General features: G+C 48.5%; 1 non-coding gene across 1 annotated transcript; it reads right to left on the bottom strand.

The window, feature by feature from the left end:
• Positions 1 to 6998: 6998 nt before the first annotated feature.
• On the bottom strand, positions 6999 to 7138 carry LOC141168139 (U4 spliceosomal RNA). The gene has a single exon (XR_012251889.1). It is a non-coding gene; the product is annotated as a U4 spliceosomal RNA (small nuclear RNA).
• Positions 7139 to 8522: the final 1384 nt, after the last annotated feature.

Genomic DNA, 8522 nt, shown 5'->3' on the forward strand with positions numbered 1-8522 from the left:
GGAGATAATGCAACAGATGTCTTAGAGAGAAATTGTAAAATCCATAAAGATATCTCCAGACATGGGACATATCACCCTCACATTGAACATATGGGATTAATTATAACTGGGGAAGTGAGAAAGAGCTGAACATTGAAGAAGGGACTTCCTGCTGTGAGCAGGTAATTACATTAAGGCCACGTCCCCACTATCAGTATTTGGTCAGTATTCGGTCAGTATTTTTTCTCAGGAGTGGGAGACAAAACCAGGAGTGGGTGATAAATGCAGAATTTATGCACTTATTTCTATTATACCTTTTCTCTGATTGTTCCTCACCTGGTTTTGGCTCCTACTCCTGAGAAAAAAATACTGACTAAATATTGATAGTGGGATCGTGACCTTAGGGATCTGATGGGAACCAGCCAACAAACTTAGGATTCTTATGCTCAGAGGCAGAGAAGTATAGGGGCTTCCTCTGTTCATGGAATTATCTCAGACACTCAGGAGCCAGTGGTCAGTGATGAATATTGGGGTTGCATCAATCCGATATTTATGGGAGAAATATTTTCAGTGCTGTAGCGAAAGGACAACCATAATGCATTTACTCACATCATGGTAAGGCCATCCGAACCCCTCCAACTTAATATCATTCCGATGGATGATGCTATCTGTGCCATGTTTCATCTCTATAGAAAGGTAAAATCGTGATAGAAAACACAATAATATCTCCCACCTGGGACCTCCAGGGGCAAAGATATGCTGAAAGTTGGAAATCTCATAAACTTCTAAAAGACCTAGCACATCCCATGACAGGCCCCCATATAAGCTCACTGAGGGGAGGCATGTGCGGGTAACCTTGATCTAATAAAAAGCAAAGTTTGGGTTTTTGGTATTTGTCAGTTCTGGAAGACACAGTACTCTGTGATTCTGTCTATTGCTCTAAGGAATACTTTCTTCCACTAAGCTCTGATTCATTTCCATGATTAGGTTTAGTACTTTTCTCTTATTATCCCTTTTATTTTATGTAATTGAATATATACCATATTGTTTTGTTCCCCTTTTGTATCATCTTTGTATATTTTTATAAACACTGCCTACCTTTCTGGATTTATATATTTTATTAACTATATAAAATTTAATATCGCTGTTCCTCTGGCTCTGTAAACCGCAACCCTGAAGCCATACGCTATCTGTAAAGGGTGTCCAATCAGAGGTGGTGGCAGCGAGCAGTGGTTCCCTTTTGTTATTGTGGAGCTGGCAGTGACCATACGGGGGGTATATATATATATATATATGTATATATACATATACATATATTCCATGCGTTTGAATTGGAGGTGCATATACCGTACACTCACTGTGAGTTCCTCAATAACCGGCCTTGTAGTAGAAGCAGCTGGGGCCTCGTCCATCACTCGTCAGTCTATTGTGTAATTGTCCTGACCATAAGAGGCAGCTGAGTTGCATCCCCTGACATCTGGTGGCAGTGATCGAATCTGTATGGTCTCCCAGAGAAATAACAACATGTGTGGTGATAATCATAACTTGAGAATGGGATCGCTAGGAGCACAAATATGGCGACAGCACAGAATCATTAGCACGAATATGGCGGCATCAGACACAAGAGTACAAAGATGGAGGCCACACAGTATTATCAGGAGTACAAACATGGCGGCACCAGAGCCACCACAAGAGTACAAAGATGGCAGCTGCACAGTATTATCAGGAGTACAAAGATGGCGGCACCAGACACACCACAAGAGTACAAAGATGGCGGCAGCACAGTATTATCAGGAGTACAAACATTGCGGCACCAGAGCTACCACAAGAGTGCAAAGATGGCGGCACCAGAGCTACCACAAGAGTGCAAAGATGGCGGCCGCACAGTATTATCAGGAGTACAAAGATGGCGGCATCAGACACACCACAAGAGTACAAAGATGGCGGCCGCACTGTATTATCCGGAGTACAAAGATTGCGGCACCAGAGCTACCACAAGAGTACAAAGATGGCGGCACCAGAGCTACCACAAGAGTGCAAAGATGGCGGCACCAGAGCTACCACAAGAGTGCAAAGATGGCGGCCGCACAGTATTATCAGGAGTACAAAGATGGCGGCACCAGACACACCACAAGAGTACAAAGATAGCGGCCGCACAGTATTATCAGGAGTACAAAGATGGCGGCATCAGAGCCACCACAAGAGTACAAAGATGGCGGCACCAGAGCTACCACAAGAGTACAAAGATGGCGGCACCAGAGCTACCACAAGAGTACAAAGATGGCGGCACCAGAGCTACCACAAGAGTGCAAAGATGGCGGCACCAGAGCTACCACAAGAGTGCAAAGATGGCGGCCGCACAGTATTATCAGGAGGACAAAGATGGCGGCACCAGAGCTACCACAAGAGTGCAAAGATGGCGGCCGCACAGTATTATCAGGAGTACAAAGATGGCGGCACCAGACACACCACAAGAGTACAAAGATGGCGGCCGCACAGTATTTTCAGGAGTACAAAGATGGCGGCACCAGACACACCACAAGAGTACAAAGATAGCGGCCGCACAGTATTATCAGGAGTACAAAGATGGCGGCACCAGACACACCACAAGAGTACAAAGATAGCGGCCGCACAGTATTATCAGGAGTACAAAGATGGCGGCACCAGACACACCACAAGAGTACAAAGATAGCGGCCGCACAGTATTATCAGGAGTACAAAGATGGCGGCACCAGACACTCCACAAGAGTACAAAGATAGCGGCCGCACAGTATTATCAGGAGTACAAAGATGGCGGCACCAGACACTCCACAAGACTGCAAAGATGGCGGCCGCACAGTAATATCAGGAGTACAAACATGGCGGCACCAGAGCCACCACAAGAGTACAAAGATGGCGGCAGCACAGTATTATCAGGAGTACAAACATTGCGGCACCAGAGCTACCACAAGAGTACAAAGATGGCGGCACCAGAGCTACCACAAGAGTGCAAAGATGGCGGCACCAGAGCTACCACAAGAGTGCAAAGATGGCGGCCGCACAGTATTATCAGGAGTACAAGGATGGCAGCACCAGACACACCACAAGAGTACAAAGATAGCGGCCGCACAGTATTATCAGGAGTACAAAGATGGCGGCATCAGAGCCACCACAAGAGTACAAAGATGGCGGCACCAGAGCTACCACAAGAGTACAAAGATGGCGGCACCAGAGCTACCACAAGAGTGCAACGATGGCGGCACCAGAGCTACCACAAGAGTGCAAAGATGGCGGCACCAGAGCTACCACAAGAGTGCAAAGATGGCGGCCGCACAGTATTATCAGGAGTACAAAAATGGCGGCACCAGACACACCACAAGAGTACAAAGATGGCGGCGGCACAGTATTATCAGGAGTACAAAGATGGCGGCACCAGAGCTACCACAAGAGTGCAAAGATGGCGGCCGCACAGTATTATCAGGAGTACAAAGATGGCGGCACCAGAGCTACCACAAGAGTGCAAAGATGACGGCACCAGAGCTACCACAAGAGTACAAAGATGGCGGCCGCACAGTATTATCAGGAGTACAAAGATGGCAGCATCAGACACACCACAAGAGTACAAAGATGGCGGCCGCACAGTATTATCAGGAATACAAAGATGGCGGCACCAGACACACCACAAGAGTACAAAGATAGCGGCCGCACAGTATTATCAGGAGTACAAACATGGCGGCACCAGAGCCACCACAAGAGTACAAAGATGGCGGCAGCACAGTATTATCAGGAGTACAAACATTGCGGCACCAGAGCTACCACAAGAGTACAAAGATGGCGGCACCAGAGCTACCACAAGAGTGCAAAGATGGCGGCACCAGAGCTACCACAAGAGTGCAAAGATGGCGGCCGAACAGTATTATCAGGAGTACAAAGATGGCGGCACCAGACACACCACAAGAGTACAAAGATAGCGGCCGCACAGTATTATCAGGAGTACAAAGATGGCGGCATCAGAGCCACCACAAGAGTACAAAGATGGCGGCACCAGAGCTACCACAAGAGTACAAAGATGGCGGCACCAGAGCTACCACAAGAGTGCAAAGATGGCGGCACCAGAGCTACCACAAGAGTGCAAAGATGGCGGCCGCACAGTATTATCAGGAGTACAAAGATGGCGGCACCAGACACACCACAAGAGTACAAAGATAGCGGCCGCACAGTATTATCAGGAGTACAAAGATGGCGGCATCAGAGCCACCACAAGAGTACAAAGATGGCGGCACCAGAGCTACCACAAGAGTACAAAGATGGCGGCACCAGAGCTACCACAAGAGTACAAAGATGGCGGCACCAGAGCTACCACAAGAGTGCAAAGATGGCGGCACCAGAGCTACCACAAGAGTGCAAAGATGGCGGCCGCACAGTATTATCAGGAGGACAAAGATGGCGGCACCAGAGCTACCACAAGAGTGCAAAGATGGCGGCCGCACAGTATTATCAGGAGTACAAAGATGGCGGCACCAGACACACCACAAGAGTACAAAGATGGCGGCCGCACAGTATTTTCAGGAGTACAAAGATGGCGGCACCAGACACACCACAAGAGTACAAAGATAGCGGCCGCACAGTATTATCAGGAGTACAAAGATGGCGGCACCAGACACACCACAAGAGTACAAAGATAGCGGCCGCACAGTATTATCAGGAGTACAAAGATGGCGGCACCAGACACACCACAAGAGTACAAAGATAGCGGCCGCACAGTATTATCAGGAGTACAAAGATGGCGGCACCAGACACTCCACAAGAGTACAAAGATAGCGGCCGCACAGTATTATCAGGAGTACAAAGATGGCGGCACCAGACACTCCACAAGACTGCAAAGATGGCGGCCGCACAGTAATATCAGGAGTACAAACATGGCGGCACCAGAGCCACCACAAGAGTACAAAGATGGCGGCAGCACAGTATTATCAGGAGTACAAACATTGCGGCACCAGAGCTACCACAAGAGTACAAAGATGGCGGCACCAGAGCTACCACAAGAGTGCAAAGATGGCGGCACCAGAGCTACCACAAGAGTGCAAAGATGGCGGCCGCACAGTATTATCAGGAGTACAAGGATGGCAGCACCAGACACACCACAAGAGTACAAAGATAGCGGCCGCACAGTATTATCAGGAGTACAAAGATGGCGGCATCAGAGCCACCACAAGAGTACAAAGATGGCGGCACCAGAGCTACCACAAGAGTACAAAGATGGCGGCACCAGAGCTACCACAAGAGTGCAACGATGGCGGCACCAGAGCTACCACAAGAGTGCAAAGATGGCGGCACCAGAGCTACCACAAGAGTGCAAAGATGGCGGCCGCACAGTATTATCAGGAGTACAAAAATGGCGGCACCAGACACACCACAAGAGTACAAAGATGGCGGCGGCACAGTATTATCAGGAGTACAAAGATGGCGGCACCAGAGCTACCACAAGAGTGCAAAGATGGCGGCCGCACAGTATTATCAGGAGTACAAAGATGGCGGCACCAGAGCTACCACAAGAGTGCAAAGATGACGGCACCAGAGCTACCACAAGAGTACAAAGATGGCGGCCGCACAGTATTATCAGGAGTACAAAGATGGCAGCATCAGACACACCACAAGAGTACAAAGATGGCGGCCGCACAGTATTATCAGGAATACAAAGATGGCGGCACCAGACACACCACAAGAGTACAAAGATAGCGGCCGCACAGTATTATCAGGAGTACAAACATGGCGGCACCAGAGCCACCACAAGAGTACAAAGATGGCGGCAGCACAGTATTATCAGGAGTACAAACATTGCGGCACCAGAGCTACCACAAGAGTACAAAGATGGCGGCACCAGAGCTACCACAAGAGTGCAAAGATGGCGGCACCAGAGCTACCACAAGAGTGCAAAGATGGCGGCCGAACAGTATTATCAGGAGTACAAAGATGGCGGCACCAGACACACCACAAGAGTACAAAGATAGCGGCCGCACAGTATTATCAGGAGTACAAAGATGGCGGCATCAGAGCCACCACAAGAGTACAAAGATGGCGGCACCAGAGCTACCACAAGAGTACAAAGATGGCGGCACCAGAGCTACCACAAGAGTGCAAAGATGGCGGCACCAGAGCTTCCACAAGAGTGCAAAGATGGCGGCCGCACAGTATTATCAGGAGTACAAAAATGGCGGCACCAGATCTACCACAAGAGTGCAAAGATGACGGCCGCACAGTATTATCAGGAGTACAAAGATGGCGGCATCAGAGCCACCACAAGAGTACAAAGATGGCGGCACCAGAGCTACCACAAGAGTACAAAGATGGCGGCACCAGAGTTACCACAAGAGTGCAAAGATGGCGGCACCAGAGCTACCACAAGAGTGCAAAGATGGCGGCCGCACAGTATTATCAGGAGTACAAAGATGGCGGCCGCACAGTATTATCAAGAGTACAAAGATGGCAGCATCAGAGCCACCACAAGAGTACAAAGATGGCAACCGCACAGTATTATCAGGAGTACAAAGATGGCGGCACCAGACACACCACAAGAGTACAAAGATAGCGGCCGCACAGTATTATCAGGAGTACAAAGATGGCGGCATCAGAGCCACCACAAGAGTACAAAGATGGCGGCACCAGAGCTACCACAAGAGTGCAAAGATGGCGGCAACAGAGCTACCACAAGAGTACAAAGATGGCGGCACCAGAGCTACCACAAGACTGCAAAGATGGCGGCACCAGAGCTACCACAAGAGTACAAAGATGGCGGCACCAGAGCTACCACAAGAGTGCAAAGATGGCGGCAACAGAGCTACCACAAGAGTGCAAAGATGGCGGCACCAGAGCTACCACAAGAGTACAAAGATGGCGGCACCAGAGCCACCACAAGAGTACAAAGATGGCCACCACATTGCACAACTGAAAGCACTAACATGACAAACTCCAACCACAAAGCTCACAGATTGCTATTTGCACACCACCCATCCTTAGTCTGCTCTTTACCACCTATTCAGTCTCCTGGAAGATTGTCAAAAATTGCCATGCTGACTGTATGACGAGCCCTCATGGCGGGGTATTGGGAAAAGTTTTCAACTAGCAATAATCACGCCTCGGATAAACCTCATGGGCTATGATACTGCCACTGCACAAAGCTGGAGGCCATCTGTGAGGAGCTGCGGCCTCCGGATCTGGGGCTCTGTCTACACTGAGGAGAGACAAAGTCATTAGGGGGCTGTGGGAGCAAAGGATTCTGGGAGTGGATATGCTAATAACGCCCCTCCCCTAAATCTGTAATGGAAGAAGAAAGGCCCCCCAGGCTGGGGGAGGGGAGAGGGTTTATCCTCCATCTGACTGCTCTTCAATAACTGAATACCGTCATATCATCACCACATAATAACACCAGATAGTGACTGAATACCGCCATACCATCACCACATAATAACAGTAAATAGTGACTTTATACTGCCATACCATCACCACATAATAACACCAGAAAGTGACTGAATACCGCCATACCATCACCACATAATAGCACTAAATAGTGACTGAATACCGCCATAGTATAACTATATAACACCAAATAGTGACTGAATACTGCCATACCATCACCACATAATAACACCAGATAGTGACTGAATACCGCCATACCATCACCACATAATAACACCAAATAGTGACTGAATACCGCCATACCATCACCACATAATAACACCAGATAGTGACTGAATACCGCCATAGTATAACTATATCACACCAGATAGTGACTGAATACCGCCATACTATCACCACATAATAACACCAAATAGTGACTGAATACCGCCATACCATCACCACATAATAACACCAGATAGTGACTGAATGCCGCCTAAGGCTATGTGCCCATGATGCAGAATGCTCCGGATTTTTTCCTGAGCGTTTCTGCATCTCCCTGGCAGAAAAAACGCATGCGGATTGTACATGCGGATTGTACATGCGGATTGTACATGGGGATTGTACATGCGGATTGTACATGCGGATTGTGCATGCGGATTGTGCATGCGGATTCTACGTGCGGATTGTGCATGCGGATTGTGCATGCGGATTGTACAGGCGGATTGTACAGGCGGATTGTACAGGCGGATTGTACAGGCAGATTGTACAGGCGGATTGTACATGAGGATTGTACATGCGGATTGTACATGTGTTTTTCCTGCCAGGGACATGCGGATGTGGAGCGTTCTTCACATGCATTTCCTCATGCGGGTTGTCATGCGCTTTCCAAGTGATTTTGGTCAGAGGTTTATGACCCCAAGGCTATAGGGTCTAGGAGAGGGGGAAAGACAAAAAACACGGGCGCAGATCTAAGTGCAGATAATTTAGTACAACTCTTTTTTTTATATATTCTTTTTTAGAAGCTGATTTGCTCACCTTTGATGTAGCTTGTGGTATAGCGTATCGACCTATTAGGTCTGACTGAGATGCCTTGTCTCCTTGATGTGCAGCTATAGTCTGGAGACAACGGATCTCTCAGCCAGGAGACCGTGGAATGAAGATCAGGA

The sequence above is a fragment of the Phyllobates terribilis genome, unplaced genomic scaffold (genome assembly GCF_046119375.1).
Source record: "Phyllobates terribilis strain yellow unplaced genomic scaffold, ASM4611937v1 Scaffold_11__3_contigs__length_659146591, whole genome shotgun sequence".
In the NCBI taxonomy this organism is placed as follows: Eukaryota; Metazoa; Chordata; class Amphibia; order Anura; family Dendrobatidae; genus Phyllobates; species Phyllobates terribilis.